Source organism: Gasterosteus aculeatus, chromosome 3 (genome assembly GCF_964276395.1).
Source record: "Gasterosteus aculeatus chromosome 3, fGasAcu3.hap1.1, whole genome shotgun sequence".
In the NCBI taxonomy this organism is placed as follows: domain Eukaryota; kingdom Metazoa; phylum Chordata; class Actinopteri; order Perciformes; family Gasterosteidae; genus Gasterosteus; species Gasterosteus aculeatus.
In genome coordinates this window covers 17,072,024-17,089,661 of record NC_135690.1, presented here as the reverse complement: position 1 = coordinate 17,089,661, position 17,638 = coordinate 17,072,024, and the positions used below count along the sequence as shown (strand labels likewise).

At 48.9% G+C, this 17,638-nt stretch overlaps 1 non-coding gene and 1 pseudogene across 2 annotated transcripts in view; both read left to right on the top strand.

Moving 5' to 3' along the window:
* The window catches only part of LOC144405557 (ATP-sensitive inward rectifier potassium channel 10-like), a 113,203-nt pseudogene extending 109,829 nt beyond the window's left edge, over positions 1–3,374 (top strand). The window contains exons 2-3 of the transcript XR_013467205.1: positions 2,227–2,397; positions 2,844–3,374. The product of XR_013467205.1 is annotated as an ATP-sensitive inward rectifier potassium channel 10-like (transcript). The remainder of the gene's footprint in view (positions 1–2,226; positions 2,398–2,843) is intronic.
* Positions 3,375–14,839: 11,465 nt separating this feature from the next.
* On the top strand, positions 14,840–17,627 carry LOC120814897 (uncharacterized). Its single transcript, XR_013467204.1, has 6 exons — positions 14,840–15,067; positions 15,861–16,158; positions 16,238–16,525; positions 16,797–16,907; positions 17,026–17,069; positions 17,301–17,627. It is a non-coding gene; the product is annotated as an uncharacterized LOC120814897 (transcript).
* The last annotated feature ends 11 nt before the right edge of the window (positions 17,628–17,638 follow it).

Here is a 17,638-nt window from a genome sequence, read left to right as displayed (position 1 = left end):
CTCTGTTTTTCTCCATCCCTGTGGGGCTCTCAAGCTATTTGGGTTTAGCACCGTTTGGGTGCTGCGTACATTATGCGACCCTAAGTCGACACGCTTGTTCCTCGTTAAAACTGTATGTTTTCCTGAGGGTTTTTCCTCTGTTAGGTTACAAATTGTGTTCTATTGGCTAAGAAGATAGCCCCCTAGTTCATGCATTAAGCTGATATTGGTGAATCTGAACAGAAGCACCAATGTCTCACTGGTTTGTGGCGGGGCCTCTCATACCATTGAATAGAAGAAGAAGAAGACGCCACTGGGACCACAATAGGCCTCTGCTGTTTCACTAAGAATCCTGGAGCGTGAACCAGTCCAAAAGGAAAGTTTGATCGAGGCGCCAAATAACACATCTATATATATGATGAAACCCCTCCTACAGTCCTGTGTTTCCGGTCAAAACTAACGCCCATCACATAAAACACCCCCTGAAATGGCAAATTTCCAATCAAAACCACGCCCGTTATCGTCAAAATGGTTTACGTTTCCATTCGTAAAATGACACATTTCCGGGCATGACTTCAAAATGGCGGCGGTCACATGCCCACCCCACCCCTCCTACCCCCCAAAAGTTCCCTCTTGCACGCCCTCTGGCATGTGACTGAGGTCAAAGGTCACATGCACGCGCAAAAGTAGAGGCTATATACTACTGGGGGGGGGGAGGGATTAGTTCAAAGTGAGACGTTACGTTCCAGAGAGGGCTTGCCTGCACCCGGGTCTCACTACAGGTGGCGGTATTGTAGCAGACCAAAGTCTGCAGACTTGTTTTGTCCCACCTGGCCAATATAAAGAAGGCGGGGCAACGAAGGCGAGAAGATTGGTCACACCTGACAGGCTGCGTGTCATAGGAAAGAGGACTGAGAGACGAAGGGACAAACAAAACAGGAGATCGCTGGTAGCTGGACCTGTGGTGTCCTACGAGAGGAATCCTCAAAAAGACCTGCTGGACACTGACAGAGGAAGAATCGACCGGAGAGAACTTGACTACAGGCCTGTCACCCTGACCTCTGTAGTCATGAAGTCTTTTGAACGGCTAGTCCTGTCCCACCTGAAGTCCCTCACCGACCCCCTCCTTGACCCCCTGCAGTTCGCCTACAGAGCCAACAGGTCTGTGGACGATGCTGTCAACATGGCCCTCCACTACATCCTCCAGCATCTGGACTCCCCAGGAACACCAGGATCCTGTTTGTGGACTTCAGCTCTGCTTTCAACACCATCATCCCGTCTCTGCTGCAGGACAAACTCTCCCAGCTACACGTGCCCGACTCCACATGGAAGTGGATCACAGACTTCCTGTCTGACAGGAAGCAGCACGTGAAGCTGGGGAAACATGTCTCAGCCTCTCGGACCATCAGCACAGATTCCCCCCAAGGCTGCATTCTTTCCCCTCTGCTCTTCTCCCTGTACACCAACAGCTGCACCTCCAGTCACCAGTCCGTCAAACTCCTGAAGTTTGCGGACGACACCACCCTCATTGGACTAATCTCTGGTGGGGACGAGTCCGCCTACAGGTGGGAGTCTGACCATCTGGTGTCGTGGTGCAGTCAGAACAACCTGGAGCTTAACGCTCTAAAGACAGTGGAGATGGTTGTGGATTTCCGGCGGAACAAAGCCCCACCCTCCAATCTGCCGTCCCTGCATGACTTGTTCGCTTCCTGGTCTCTGAAGCGAGCTAAAAAGATCAGCAGTCGGGCTCATCAACAGAGCCGGTCCCCCACTGACTGACTATAACTTCCCACCGGTCACTCCTCTTCATACTGCACTTTAACTGTAATTCATCACTTTGTCGTCACTCGTCACTTTGTTACTTGTTCGTTAGTGCACTTTATGCTTAATATTTTTTTAAACTTTTTTAATATTTAAATTTTTTAACTTTATTCCCTTGTTTTATACTAACCCATGGCCTTATTCTACTAACTCATTGCATTAGCATGTCATTTTACTTTATTTTATTACTTGTGCACTGCTGTCTTGTCTATTGTCACACTGTCTGTCGTAATAAATGTTTCCTGATTCCTGATTTTGGACCGCCCTGGACTACGGCTCGCCGCGTCGATCAGGAAAGATAAGTCTGTGCAGAAACACCTCTCCTGACTCTCTGGATTATCCAGCTCACGCTCACCACCCCACACGCAACCCTCCACCCCACCCAATATCCCTAACCCATTTAAGCATTTTCCTTCCATCCAAAAGGTCAGTGGAAAACTGCTGCAGACGTCTCTGACCAAGGAAGGCGAGACAGTTCGTCTGGACCAGAGGAACGTATCGTTCGAGGTGGACATGTCCAGCGACAGTCCTTTCCTCATCCTGCCCCTCACCTTCTACCACCTCATCGATGCCCCCTGCGAGCCTCGGCAGCCAAGTGTAACTTCTATGCTGAGATGAAGAGACGATAGAGAGAAGAGAGGTTTAAGCCTTTTCCTTCCATCCAAATGGGAAAAAGGACGAGTGGTAATTCACGTAAGGCTGCTTCCTTCCACCTACTGCAACATTTCTCTGTGAAACATTTACATTTTTAGTGATAAAACATGACGTTGTTTTTCTAAGAAATGACTTGACAGAAATCTGAACTGCCGATCAGCCCTGAACTTCCTCGTTTGTGGGGTTTGTCAGCTGCTTGTGTGAATGATTTATTTCACTTAATTGAGCATCTAATCAACCAGCTCATAGTAAAGTTACTCCTGGTGGTCAGAAACTCCACTGAGTCCCTTTTTTAAATTCAGTATTTTGTACAAATTCCACCTTCCTTCCTCCCCTTTGTATTACACGTCTCCGTACTGTGTCCCATCACATTGACCCCCCTCCACCAGGTGGGGGCTGGACGGATCCAGAGTTGGCGGACTTCGAGCTGCTGGTGATCATGAGCGCCACGATTGAGCCGACCTCGGCCACCTGCCAGGTGCGCACCTCCTACCTGCCGGATGAGATCCTCTGGGGCTACGAGTTCCCCCCCGTGGTCTCCCTCTCCCCATCGGGGAAGTACGTGGCGGACTTCGGTTTCTTCGTCAAAGTGGCCAAGACCAAGACGGCGCCCGTCTTCAAACCGTGCAGCCCGCAGCGCGCGTACCAGAGCAACGGGGGCGGGCCCGTGCCAGATGTGTCCGATCCAGAGAAGATCCGTCTGGAGCAGAACTACCGGGACAGAGGGGGGGAACGAGGCCGGGCGAGAGACACTCCCCTCAGTGTTCGCATCAGCAACGTGTGAACGGTGACGGAGTGGAAGGAAACATCACGTGGAAACAGCTCGGACACTTTTAGACTGAATGGAACCTCTGGACGACGTCTGGGGAGATAAAACATGGAGGACGACTGTAACTCATATGAAGGCCTAACACACTGCTGACTGCAGCTACTGCTTCTATTTCAGTGTGGTGAGTGCACACACACCTCACACACACACTTTATAACAAAGGAAATAGCAGGAGTTTTTGATTTGCACAGTAAACCTCCCCATCAAAACACTCGCCAGTGTGCATCTCTTCTACAAGGCCACCAGACATCCAGGCGACCTGAAATCGGACTAAGTATCTCTTTCTTTAAACCAAGCTAGTCTGCTAAATTTGTTGTTTATTCTAGTGTCTTAAGTTAATTTGATTGCTGATTTGCTTTAGTTTTTGTCGTCTCACGGCCAGTTCTCTTTGTTTGAAGTTATCTTGGTTGCTAGTTTGCTCAAGCTCTTTCAGTCTTTTATTGCCAGTTTGTGTTCTAGATTCTACTATTTAGTTAACTGCCAGTGTGCCCTCCTAAGACCTTTTGTCTCCTAAACGACGGGGGAGCGGCCAGCGCAGCCGCAGCCGACTTCCACTAACGAGGGAGTATTTTAACTAGAAATCGTGGGAAGCGTTAGCTTATCCTCGCAGCACGAAGACGAGCAGAACAAAGACCAGGGAGTCTTTCGTGGGAGTCAAGACGAGCAGAACAAAGACAAAGGAGTCAAGACAAGCAGAACAAAGACAAATGAGTCTTTCGTGGGAGTCAAGACGAGCAGAACAAAGACCAGGGAGTCTTTCGTGGGAGTCAAGACGAGCAGAACAAAGACAAAGGAGTCAAGACGAGCAGAACAAAGACAAAGGAGTCAAGACGAGCAGAACAAAGACAAAGGAGTCTTTCGTGGGAGTCAAGACGAGCAGAACAAAGACAAAGGAGTCTTTCGTGGGAGTCAAGACATTACATTACAGGTCATTTAGCAGACGCTTTTATCCAAAGCGACTTACATTACACTTTAAACCCATGGCTTTTTACCTTTTTGCCCAGGGAGCAAATAGGGGTTAGGTGTCTTGCTCAGGGACACTTCGACTTGAGACATGGGGCAGCCGGGACTCGAACCACCAACCCTGGGGTTCCCAGTGCACCCGCTCTACCCCCTGCGCCACGGCGACCCCCAAGACGAGCAGAACAAAGACAAAGGAGTCTTTCGTGGGAGTCAAGACGAGCAGAACAAAGACCAGGGAGTCTTTCGTGGGAGTCAAGACGAGCAGAACAAAGACAAAGGAGTCTTTCGTGGGAGTCAAGACGAGCAGAACAAAGACAAAGGAGTCTTTCGTGGGAGTCAAGACGAGCAGAACAAAGACCAGGGAGTCTTTTGTGGAGTCTTTGGGGCGGCTGAATGCGGCGTCTTCTTCTGCTATGTGTTTAACCCCTTTACCCGTGCCTGTTCGAATCTCTTCCCGCAGATACTACAGGCCTCGGGCCAGATCTGCTCTCTATTGTAACCTCTCCTCTCTCACCTATCCCACCCGCTCCACACATGTCCAGCACCTCGTCACTGGAGGTCTCTGGAACTGCCAGTCAGCGACTCGCAAGGCTGACTTCATCTCCGGCTTCGCGATCCTGCAGTCACTCGACTTCCTCGCTCTGACCGAGACCTGGATCACACCTGAGAACACATCCACCCCAGCTGCTCTCTCCTCCGCCTTCTCCTTCAGCCACACTCCCAGGCCCACTGGTAGGGGTGGTGGCACAGGTCTACTCATTTCACCCAAATGGAGCTTTTCTCTCTACCCTCTACCACCATCCACCCCATTGTCCTTTGAATTGCATGCTGTAACAATCACTCACCGGTACAATTAACCATCATTGTCCTCTACCGTCCGCCAGGCTCCTTAGGTCATTTCTTGGAAGAACTGGACATTCTCCTGTCTAATTTCCCCGAAAATCGACCTCCGCTCATCCTCCTGGGTGACTTCAACATGCAGACAGAGAAGTCATCTGACCTCTCACACCTACTTTCTTTCTTCGCTCTGTCACTCAGTCCCTCTCCTCCTACTCACAAAGCCGGTGTTGTGTTCAAAAATGAAGAAACGCCGGACGGACAGAGGTCATCGCTGATCGAAAGGTTAAAATCAAATGTATTTAATAAAGGAGATGGCGTTGCGGTAAAAAGAACATCTCAGCTGAGGAGCCGCTGGTCTCAGCGACCAACAGGCCCCAGGCAGTCCTTTGACCCTCCCTAGTGCCCGTCTGTCGTCTCCACCAGTGAACTCGAGAACAATGGTTCCTACAGGTATTTATAACAATGCTTAAAGGTGTGAAAGTCAGTGTCCACACCTCTGGGAGTGGTCTTCTGGTGAGTTCAATGTAACTCGGGATTTCGAATGATCCTTAGTCAATATCAGTGGTTGTGCAAGTATTACATGCATGCATTCCAGTTGATCACATTACATCAAATACAATCATAACTGCATCGATATTATTCTATTACAGTTGCAGATTTACAATATTGTCATTACTTTATGGATTACACAGTTTCAGAATCATGGCTGTATTCTGGTGTACACTATATGCATTTTTATTAATTTTATGAACCGGGTCGTATATTTCTTTCTAATATCCTACACCGGCAATCACCTTGACTACATCTTTACTAGAAACTGCTCTACCACTAACCTCTCTGTAACTCCACTTCATGTGTCTGATCACTTCTTCATCTCTTACTCCCTTCCACTCTCTATAACTAACAAACCTCCCTCATTGACTAACTCTATACCGGCTCGTCGCAATATTCGCTCCCTCTCTCCCTCCTCGCTGGCATCCTCTGTTCTATCAGCCTTCCCTTCAACTGATTCCTTCTCACGCTTGCATCCGAACGCTGCTGCAGAGACTCTCCTCTCAACTCTTTCCTCCTCTCTAGACTCTCTCTGCCCTCTTACGACACGACGGACTGGCAAATCCCCTCCGGCTCCGTGGCTGTCTCAACCGGTCCGTGCCATGAGAGCCACCATGAGAGCCACCATGCGAGCGTCGGAAAGGAGATAGCGTAAATATAAACGACCTGACGACCTGCTTGAATTTCAATCTCTCCTCTCCTCGTTTTCTGCTTCTATCTCTGCTGCCAAAAGCTCTTTCTACCAATCCAAAATCGAATCCTCATTCTCTAACCCCAAAAAACTCTTCTCGATCTTCTCCAATCTCCTCGAACCCCCTACCCCTCCTCCCCCCTCCACCCTTCTTCCGGGAGACTTTGTCAACTACTTCAACAAGAAAATAGCTGACATACGCTCCTCCTTCTCAAACCCACCTCCTACTTCTCGCGTCCCACCGACCTCACCTCTTTCGCCCTCACTTTCCTCTTTCACCGCCCTCTCTCCTAACCAAATTCTTACCCTAGTAACCTCTGCCCGTCCGACCACCTGCCCTCTTGACCCCATTCCATCAAATCTTCTACAATCTATCGCACCTGACCTTCTTCCGTTCCTCACCTGTCTCATCAACAACGCTCTGTTATCTGGCTGTTTTCCCAATTCTCTGAAGGAGGCAAGAGTCAACCCCCTCCTGAAGAAACCTACCCTCAACCCTTCTGAAGAAAACAACTACAGACCGGTCTCTCTTCTTCCCTTTTTGTCCAAAACCCTTGAACGTGCTATCTTTAATCAACTCTCCTCTTATCTCCACTGTAACAACCTCCTTGACCCCCACCAGTCAGGCTTCAAGGCAGGCCACTCCACAGAGACTGCTCTCCTTGCTGTCTCAGAGCAACTCCACACTGCTAGAGGCGCCTCTCTCTCCTCTGTCCTCATCCTTCTGGACCTCTCTGCTGCATTTGACACGGTCAACCACCAGATCCTTATTTCCTCCCTTCAGGAACTTGGTGTCACAGGCTCTGCTCTCTCCCTTCTCTCGTCCTACCTCGACGGCCGCACCTACCGGGTAACCTGCCGAGGATCTGTGTCGGATCTTTGTCCTCTTACTACTGGAGTTCCTCAGGGTTCCGTGCTGGGTCCCCTCCTGTTCTCGCTTTACACCAACTCTCTTGGCGCTGTCATTCGCTCGCATGGCTTCTCTTACCACAGCTATGCCGATGACACCCAACTAATTCTCTCCTTCCCTCACTCGGACACCCAGGTGGCGGCTCAGATCTCTGCCTGTCTAACTGACATCTCCCAGTGGATGTCCGCCCACCATCTGAAAATCAACCCCGACAAGACTGAACTACTTCTCTTTCCCGGAAAAGATTTGCTTACCCAGGACCTGACAGTCAACTTTGGGAACTCCGTACTAACGCCCACTTTGACCGCTAGAACCTCGGCGTCACACTCAACAGCCAACTCTCCCTGACTCCCAACATCACCGCGATAACGCGATCCTGTAGATACACGCTCTACAACATCAGGAGAATACGTCCCCTTCTCACTCAGAAGGCAGCGCAGGTACTGATTCAGGCTCTTGTCATCTCTCGCCTGGACTACTGCAACTCCCTCCTGGCAGGTCTCCCTGCCACCGCCATTCGACCTCTGCAGCTCATTCAGAATGCAGCAGCTCGACTGGTCTTCAACCTTCCGAAATTCTCCCACACTACTCCACTCCTCCGCTCTCTTCACTGGCTACCGGTGGCCCCCGCATCCAGTTCAAAACATTGGTGCTCACGTACCATGCTGTGAATGGATCGGGTCCAGCTTACATCCAGGACATGGTCAAACCCTACATCCCAACCCGCACTCTCCGCTCTGCATCTGCAAAACTACTCGTCCCTCCCTCACTGAGAGCAAAACACTCGACTAGATCTCGACTCTTCGCTGTCCTTGCGCCGAAATGGTGGAACGCGCTCTCTGAAGACATCAGGACCGCAGAGAGCCTTCACATCTTCCGCCGCAAACTAAAGACACACCTCTTCAGACTCGACTAAAGACTAACAAATTGTAGCACTTAAATTGTACTTGTAACGTCACTCATCTATAGCAAATTGTAAATTGGCTTATTTGAGGAAATTGCACTTTCTTGTTTCTTCTCCTGAGTTTGTACCCTATGGTTGAATGCACTTATTGTACGTCGCTTTGGATAAAAGCGTCCGCTAAATGACATGTAATGTAATAATGTAATGTAAAAACAAATAAAACAGTGATCTAATCAGGGAGCTGCAGGTGAAGCCTGATTCGTTTGGCTCCTCCCCTTTTTTCCCAAACGTCAAACCAAAAAGAGAATAACCCGTGTAAGTTCACAGACGGGTTGAACCTACAGTATTTCTTATAAAATAATGATGATTAATACACACATGCTCCACACATTTATAGTCTTATGAATTTTAGTTTCTTCTCAATACTCTGTTTATAATATAAAAACACAAATGAGTGATGTTAAGGCAAGTTTCACAAGACCCCAAAACACTCTCATGGTATTTTTATATTTCCTGTTCTACAACGACAGAAGACCTCGAGTTAAAGACACAGACAAAATGACAACGCACTGTAAAATGTTAAATGAAGCACTTTCTGTTAATGTAGAACTACAAACTTCAGATTGAATATATTGTGTTGAAGCCTCGACTGAGTCTGTCGATGGTTTGTCTGTTATTGACAGTTAGCACTTTATATCATGTCATATAAACACCTGATGTACATTTGCACCTTTGGAGGATCAGCTGTTGAACTTGGGACCTTAATGTAGGAAGATGAGCTTTTTGATGCGACTAAAACACTTTGATATTAAACAACATTGAATTTGAAGCGGTCACACACGTTTGAATTGTCACGAATCGTCCAGGACGGGAACCCAAAAGCAGACCACACTGAAGAATCAAAATAAAAGGTGGGTATTTATTATGCAAAAGGTGTGGGGAAGGTCTGGTCCGGTTGGGTGGTTATGAGTGGGGGCTGGAGTCTGGTCAACGGCTAGGCAGGGAAAAAGGGCGATCCAAGTGATGAGCTGTAGGCAGGGAAACAGATTGCTGGTTAGTGATCCGGAAAATAAACAGAAGCAAACAAACACACTGACTCTTGGCTAGACTCGTGTTTGGCGCAAAAACCATACGTGGTACGCTAACGATCCGGCAGGGACTGGTTGTCTGGTCACGGCTTAAATGGTGAAGGGGGTGGTAATCAGGACCGGGTGTGCAGGCAGCAGCAGGTGTCGATGGTTGAATAATCAGTCAGGATGTGTTTGGGGAAACTCAGGAAAAAAACAGGTTAGTTTGGCAAAGTAATAAACCCGGTTCAGGAAGCTGAATTCCTGACAGTACCCCCCCTCCGACGGACGCCACCGGGCGGACCACCCGGAGCACAAGGATGGAGCCTATAGAAGTCCCGGAGCAGACCGGCATCAACAATCTGGCGCTGAGGTATCCATTGTCTCGCCTCAGGACCGTAACCCTCCCAATCCACGAGGTATTGGAAACCTCGCCCACGGCGTCTGGCGTCCATGATACGGCGAACGGTGTAGACAGGACCCCCGTCGATCATCCGCGGGGGAGGCGGACGGGGAGGAGGGGGCAACAGGGGACTGAGGAGAACAGGCTTGGTCTGTTCTCCTGAACAGGGTCTTGGGCAATTTCAGACGGACCACAGCTGGGTTAATGATCCGCGCCACCACAAACGGACCAGTAAACCTGGAGGACAATTTCTTTGATTCAGTCCACAGGGGCAGATTCCGGGTGGCCAACCAGACCTTATCCCCAACCGCATAGGCAGGGGCAGGGACTCTGACGATTGGCTTGACGCTGGTAACCGTCAGAGGCCTTTAGAAGGTTCCTCCTGGCACGATGCCAGGTCCTATGGCAACGGCGAATATGAGCTTGGACCGAGGGAACGGAGAGATCCTTCTCCTCTGATGGAAACAGGGGTGGCTGATATCCGTAGAGACACTGAAAGGGTGACATCCCAGTGGCGGTGGTCGGGAGAGTGTTAAGGGCGTACTCAGCCCATGGTAGCTGAGAGGACCAGGTGGTAGGGTCAGAAGAGACGAGGCAGCGAAGTGCAGACTCCATCTTCTGGTTGGCCCTCTCGGCTTGACCATTAGACTGGGGATGGAATCCGGATGTGAGACTGACAGTAGCTCCAATGGCTCGGCAGAAGGCCTTCCAAACGGCCGAGGTGAACTGCGGGCCACGGTCCGAAACAATGTCACTGGGTAGACCATGCTTCCTAAACACTTCCTTGACCAGGATGTTGGCGGTCTTGGTTGCAGTCGGCAGCTTGGGAAGGGGCAGAAAGTGAGCGAACTTGCTGAATCTGTCCACTACCGTCAGGACAACTGTGTTTCCCTCAGATAAGGGCAGCCCGGACACGAAATCCAGAGCCAGATGCGACCATGGTCGCCGAGGGATGGGCAGAGGATGGAGGAGTCCAGAGCTGGGTCGGTTGGTAGCCTTATTTTGAGCGCACACCGGGCATGCAGCAACGAACTTCCGAGTCTGGTCTCCCATGGCCGGCCACCAAAAGCGTCTGCGCAGTAAGGCCATGGTCCTAGCCACTCCAGGGTGACAAGCCAGCTTGCTGGCGTGGGCCCATTGAAGCACAGCAGAACGGACAGAGTTGGGTACAAATAGACGCCCTGGCGGACCATTTCCAGGCCCAGGCTGAGTCCGCAGGGCAGTCATCACCTCGTCCTCGATCCTCCACGTGACGACACCCACGATGAGCTTCTGCGGCAGAATGGTCTCTGGAGTAGCCTCCTCACTAACAGCCTTAGAAAACATCCGGGAAAGGGCGTCAGCCTTTCCATTCCTTGACCCAGGTCGAAAGGTGAGGGAAAAATTGAAGCGTCCAAAAAACAAGGCCCACCTAGCTTGACGCGAGTTCAGACGTCTGGCAGACTGCACATATGCTAGGTTTTTGTGGTCGGTCCAAACCACAAATGGCTGTTCAGCCCCCTCAAGCCAGTGGCGCCACTCCTCCAAGGAGAGTTTCGCAGCAAGCAACTCGCGGTTCCCCACATCATAGTTCCTTTCAGCCGGGGAGAGGCGGCGAGAGAAAAAGGCACAAGGATGAAGCTTATGGTCCCTGGAATTTCGCTGAGAAAGAATGGCACCGACTCCCACATCCGAGGCATCCACCTCCACAACGAACTGGCGAGATGTATCTGGGTGAGAGAGGATGGGTGCCTCAGTGAAGCGCCCTTTCAGATCCCGGAAAGCCTCGTTAGCCGCCGGATTCCAACAGAAGGATCTGGAAGTAGAAGTCAGGGCAGTGAGCGGAGCGGCCACTCTGCTGTAATCGCGGATGAATCGTCTGTAGAAATTTGCAAACCCCAGAAATCTCTGGAGTTGCAACCGGGACTCGGGCTGGGGCCAGTCGAGCACCGCCCTAACCTTCTCACGATCCATCTTCAACTGGCCCTCGGAGATGATGTACCCAAGGAAGGAGGTGGTTTGGGCGTGAAAATCACATTTCTCAGCCTTAACGAATAGTCTGTTCTCCAACAACCTCTGCAGAACCTGTTTGACGTGCAGGACATGGTTAGGTAGATCTTCGGAAAACACAAGAATGTCATCTCAGTACACAAACACAAAACGACCGATCATGTCTCTCAGAACGTCGTTAACCATACTCTGGAAAACTGCCGGGGCATTAGTAAGTCCAAACGGCATGACCAGATACTCAAAGTGGCCCATCGGAGTATTGAATCCTGTCAGCCATTCGTCCCCCTCTTTAATACGGACCAAGTGGTAAGCATTGCGTAGGTCCAGCTTCGTGAAAATGGTCGCCCCCTGCAGGGAGTCAAAAGCAGAGCTCATCAAGGGCAGAGGGTACTTGTTCTTGATGGTAATGTCATTAAGCCCACGGTAGTCAATACAAGGCCGCAGGGAGCCATCCTTCTTACTTACGAAGAAGAACCCAGCTCCCAGGGGTGAGGAGGAGGGGCGAATGAGGCCAGCGGCAAGAGAATCCCTGATGTAGCTTTCCATGGCTTCACGTTCTGGTTTAGATATGCTGTAGAGGCGGCCCTTAGGGTAGGTAGCACCAGGCGTGAGATTGATAGCACAATCGTAAGGTCGGTGGGGGGGCAGAGACAGGGCCTTCTGTTTGCTAAACACCTCCTGAAGGTCGTGGTAGGCATCGGGAACCATGGACATGTCTGGGGGTGGAGAGTCCCCTTCCTGTTTAGAAGCAGAGGGGGAAACGGCAGTTCTCAGACAGTCCTTATGACACTTCGTACTCCAGTTGGTTACCTTGCCGGTGGTCCAATCAATAGTGGGGTTGTGTTCCCGGAGCCATGGGTAACCCAAGACCAGAGGAGCCCGAGGGGAGTGCAGGATGAAACAAGATATGACTTCAGAATGATTTCCAGAAATACGCATGTTAACGGGTCCGGTTCTCTTTGTTATCCGTGCCAATAAGTCACCGTTAAGTGTGGTAGCTTCAATGGCCTCCGGGAGACCTTCCTCGGAGAGCCCCAGCTGTTCCACTAGATCGGCGTCCATGAAGCTGTCATCCGCCCCTGAATCAATCAAAGCATCAATCTCAACAGAATGATTTGAGTTCATGGGTGTGACAGGAACTGGAGGTCTTACAGGACAGTTGGAAAACTGAGATTGGCTCGCTAAGAATCCTCCCACTCTTAGCGAGCCTGGGAGTTTAACGGCCTCTGTGGACAGGAGGAGATGTAATGGTTCCTTTTACCACAGTAAAAACATCTGTCCGACTCACGTCTATGCTGGGGCTCCTCTACAGACAATCCGTGACGTCCCACCTGCATGGGTTCGGAGTCAGATGACCGCTGTTCCTCCTTCGTCCACTGGAATGTAGCTCGGCTCCCCAACTCAGCTCCATTTCCGGATTTAGAGGGTTGGTGACGCGGGGAATGGTTGGAAAACCTCTCACGTCGCTCCCCCCCTCTCTCTCGGCACCTGTTATCAATGCGAATGGACAAGGCTACCAACTTGTCCAAGTCACTTGGCTCAGGATACGAGATTAGTTCATCCTTTATCTGTTCGGATAATCCTTGATGAAACACAGCCTGTAGTGACTCCTCATTCCACCCAGCTTCCACAGCCAGTGTTCTGAAGTCAATAACGTACTCTGCTACGCTGCGTGAACCTTGGCGCAGAGAGCACAACCGCTTGGATGCGTCCTTCCCTCGGACGGGGTGTTCAAAGAGTTCCCTCATCTTCGCTGAGAAGGCACGGTATGAGGCCAAGCAGGGGTCCTGTCGTTCCCATAGGGCAGACGCCCACTCCAGGGCCCTTCCCCGCAGAAGTTCAATTACAAAGGCAATCTTAGCTTTGTCAGAAGCATAGGAGTAGGGCTGCAGGTCAAAAACCAAGTCACATTGCATGAGAAATGAACGACATCCTCCCAAATCCCCATCATACTTGTCCGGTGTTGGAACCTTGGGCTCTTGGAGCGACGCAGCTTCCTGGACGGCAGGCGGGGGTGGAGAAACTGCTGGAGCGCTGAGCTGAGCCTGGACCGTGGTAAGACTTGTGGTTAGACTACGAAGAGCAGTCGTTATCTCATGCAGGGCCAGACTGTGCTGTCCCAACGTGTCTTCCTGCTGGGAGATGGCATGTCGTACGGATTCTAGGTCCGCTGGGTTCATCTTGGCCGGATCGTTCTGTCACGAATCGTCCAGGACGGGAACCCAAAAGCAGACCACACTGAAGAATCAAAATAAAAGGTGGGTATTTATTATGCAAAAGGTGAGGGGAAGGTCTGGTCCGGTTGGGTGGTGATGAGTGGGGGCTGGAGTCTGGTCAACGGCTAGGCAGGGAAAAAGGGCGATCCAAGTGATGAGCTGTAGGCAGGGAAACAGATTGCTGGTTAGTGATCCGGAAAATAAACAGAAGCAAACAAACACACTGACTCTTGGCTAGACTCGTGTTTGGCGCAAAAACCATACGTGGTACGCTAACGATCCGGCAGGGACTGGTTGTCTGGTCACGGCTTAAATGGTGAAGGGGATGGTAATCAGGACCGGGTGTGCAGGCAGCAGCAGGTGTCGATGGTTGAATAATCAGTCAGGATGTGTTTGGGGAAACTCAGGAAAAAACAGGTTAGTTTGGCAAAGTAATAAACCCGGTTCAGGAAGCTGAATTCCTGACATGAATAGACGTTTCATTCCAACGAAGCTTATGTGGATTTTCTGTTTGTGTCTCAGCAGCTTTAAAGTAACGACAAAAGTAGAAAAAGTTTCATCTCAAACGTCTGCGACCTGAATATAAACATCAGGTCACTGTGGTTTGCAGCAGTTACTTTATTATTAGAAGCTCTCCTCTCTGTGTGACATGGAACCCTACTTCTATTTCTTATTACTAACATTGAATTAACGAATATTTAGTGGAATCCTATTAAATTTCCCCGTCGAGGCAACAAGGACGCGAGGACCAGAGGTGAGTGCTGTGAGGATGTGAAAGTGATCTTTGAGTCAAAGGTGTTGGAAATGCTGATGAAGCACTGATGAAGATGATGGAGTTAAATATGTAGGAAATCGTTTGTATTTGATAAATGATATTTGATTGAATTAACATCAAGCTGTGGAATGTTTATAGTGTTTAGTGCAGATGGACACATTTCTCTGGTTTAATACAAAAGTATTTTGTTTGGTGGCCGTTCAGAGTTCCTACAGACGAGCAGTCGGAGCTGATGTTGTGAAGAGACCATTAATAATAAAATATGAGCCCACGTCATGATGTGACGGTAGTTACAAGTCAACCACATAGAGACATATATGGCTTCATTTTAACAATCTTTGAAGTAATTGGTTGTTGCTTTGAAGGGAAGTAAAAAGTTCTCCACTCGTTTCATCATCATACTTTCATTCTGCACAATGAAGTCGTGCGTCGTGCTTCTCTTTGTTTCTCTGCTGACATTATGTGAAGCACAAGGTGAGGACTTTGATTTATATGTATTTTGTTGTCGTTTTCAAGGTCAAAGCTTTTATACCGCAGCACTATTTCTCCAATAGAAGTTGGGTTAAAAACATATTTTTGAATCTTTCTGTGTTTCTTTGTGGTTAATCAGGATTCGTGTTGTTCCTTCTTGTACGGAGCTCAGAGGCAGGAAATAGTCTCAGTAGGAGTTTACTATTTTCATTTAAAAATCTTCCGTAGTCTCCACATTGTATTCAATGAATATTCTGAGTGTTCCAACAGAAGACGTGTGTGATTCAGAGGAAACATTCAGGTGCTTTTAGACACTTTCTCACCACTTGTTGAAACGGGCTGAACGCTTCTTTCCCTCCAAGACAAATGTTGACCTTTACTCCTCTCAGAGTTTAACTCCTTCAGCGTTCAGTCTGTGGACGTCTTATTTTCTAAAGTCGTCCATGTTCAGTGTAGCTGATGCTGGGGGACATTAGTGTGGTGAGACGGAGGGAAAGAGGACAAAGAGACAGAATGGAAATACTTTGTCACGTCAAGAAGAAGAACTTTGAGCAGCAACTTGCTCTCAGTGGGTTTAGTTTCTGCTGTTAAGCTTCTCTGTGTCCTCAGGAAGAGACGACGTGAGACATTTGAAGAGACTTCTGTCACTTCATGTTAAGCAGTGATGAGCTGAAGGTGAACCGCTGGTTCAATGTGTAATAAATAAAGTGTAGTGATGGAGGAACATTCAGCAGTGAATGATTCATCACATATTGTGTGTGATGTTTATTGTATCATGTGTCTACTGTTTTTACAGGAACCATTGTGACTCCTGTGTTTGTGCTGAAGGGACGTGATCTGCTCCTCAAGCTTCATGCTGATCCTCCTGAGGGGGTTTTATTTGTTGACTGGAAAATCAATAAAACAGTCGATTTAGTAAGATTTAAACCTAGTGGAGAAGAAACTGTCCTTCGTAATTCCACTGGAGGGTTTGAGTTTCCTATTCTCTGTGATATTGAAGAATGTACAAGAGGTCGACAGTGTAGTTTATTCTGCTGAAGCACGAACACTTCAAGGAAACAAACTACTGACTGAATACAAGGTCACAGTTCAAGGTGAGTCTGTAAACATTTCACTGATAGTTTCTGCCGCCATGTTTCATAAACTCTTCACAGAAACCTCCCCCCCCCTCAGGACCAGTGTCTCCAGTTGAACTGACCGTGGACCGAGTGGACTCCAGCAGCTCAGAGTCATGTGACCTCCATGTGACCTGCAGGACTCACAACTCAAACATCAGCAGCACTTTCAGATGTTCTAAACGAGTCTGCAGTCAGGAGGGAGGAGAGCGATTAGAGGTCACGACCTCTGGAGCTTCTCTCCAGGTCTACCTGTTGAACAACGTGATCATCTGTAACCATAACAACCAGGTTCACAGGACCCACGACTTTAAAACAACTGAACACCTTTGCGACGTCCATGCTGGTAAGACTGAAAGAGGAGACGACTTCCTGATATCAATGCACCCTCTTCCCCCCCCGAAAAAACACCATATAGTTTCAACCATTATTGACTATAAATGGCAGTAGAACTAAATTCTCTGTGTTAATTGAAGAAATTAAACGATTTCTATATACTTTAGATCACGTAACAAAGTCCGTCAGAAGCACATCAGCCTGTGAACATGTGACACATTCTCAGTTGTGCTGAGAAACCAGGAAGACTCTTCTGATCTGGTTCTTGTTCTGTTTTACAGATCCTCCCTCTCACCTTGTCTGGGTGATTGCTAGTTGCACTGCTGCTCTCACTCTCATCCTAATTGTGGTTCTATCCGTCTGGCTTTGTATTGATCGAAGGAGAAGAATCGGTAAATTAGACACCACCCAAAAGATGGAGTCACTTTATCTGCAGCTCAAGTAAAGTAAATGTACAACAGTTCAGATCTTTAAAGGGCTGTTTGTTCTTCTTCCATCACTGACCTGCAGGTTCAAGAAGGAGCGTCGATAATGTCATTTATGAAGCTGCTCAGGTAAGCGTTACGACTTTTAACATCACCCTCCGGATTTGAAGAAACAGGCAAATTTCAGAAATGATTTTAGAATCAAAACTTTGTGTCAAGGTTGTTTCCAGGTTTGTCCACAGAGAGCGAAGTATTTAAATCAGTGACTGTTAATCGTCAGGAGATGATTCCCCACGAGGAAAATAGCTCCATTAAGAAGAAGCAAGTAACCTTTTCTTACGTATGTGATTCATCCTGCAGGACGAAACATCTGCACCTCAGAACCCAACAAACGACGTCAACTACAGCTCGGTGAAGTTTCACGCTCGATCTCCTCAGGCAGCCGCGGCGACAGGCAGGAATCAGTCAGAGAGCCTCTACGCTGAGGTGAAGAAACCCGGCAGGTCCTTCAACGATTAAAGAGGAATGTTTCCCCAAATCCTGGAATTCTGCTGGAAGTTTGCAGAGTTATTGAAGCTTTCTGTGTTTTAGTTCATGTGATCTGCTTTAATGCTGAAAGATTCTCATCCACACAAACGTGTCATTGGAGAGATTAAAAACAATGATTAAATGTTACTAAGCATCACACACGTTTAAAA